General features: G+C 59.3%; 1 pseudogene; it reads left to right on the top strand.

Annotated features, from left to right (window-relative positions):
• The first annotated feature begins 200 nt into the window (after nucleotides 1-200).
• LOC104389183 lies at nucleotides 201-580 on the top strand (annotated as a pseudogene).
• The last annotated feature ends 14 nt before the right edge of the window (nucleotides 581-594 follow it).

Consider the following 594-nt stretch of genomic DNA (forward strand, 5'->3'; position numbering starts at 1 on the left):
AAATAGGTAAAGTAGGCTCAGATTTGCATCCAAACAGGCCCAAAGATACAAAGTAGGCCCCGATTTGAGCCCAAACAGGCCCAGAGTGGCAAAGTAGGCCAGATTTGGGTCCAAACTGGCCAAGCAAGGCCGGGGGTATTGGTCATGGTCACCCAGACCACGTTGGAGGTGGAGCCCGAACCCTTGTGGAGCTGCTGGAGATGGTGGAGATGCCTCCAGGCCAGCAGGACTCAACCCTCTCCTTCCTCTTCCCCACAGGGATGATGGCGGCCGTGCAGCTGGTGGAGTCTGGAGGTGCCTCTTCCGCCCCGGGGGGGCCGTGAAGCTCCTCTGCAAGGCCTCAGGCTTCACCTTCAGTGACTACGGGATGGAATGGGTGAGACAGGCCCCTGGGAAGGGCCTGGAATACGTGGCAGGGATTACCAGCACTGGTGATTGGACCGCGTACGCGCCGTCGGTCAAGGGCCGCGCCACCATCTCCAGGGACAAGGCCCAGACACGGTCACGCTCCAGCTGAACGGCCTGAAGACTGAAGACACAGGCTCCTACTTCTGCACCAAAGGTTATGGTGGTGGTTATGGTGCTGCTTATGCT

This window comes from Chaetura pelagica, unplaced genomic scaffold (assembly GCF_000747805.2).
Source record: "Chaetura pelagica isolate M959 unplaced genomic scaffold, ChaPel_1.0 scaffold965, whole genome shotgun sequence".
NCBI lineage: Eukaryota > Metazoa > Chordata > Aves > Apodiformes > Apodidae > Chaetura > Chaetura pelagica.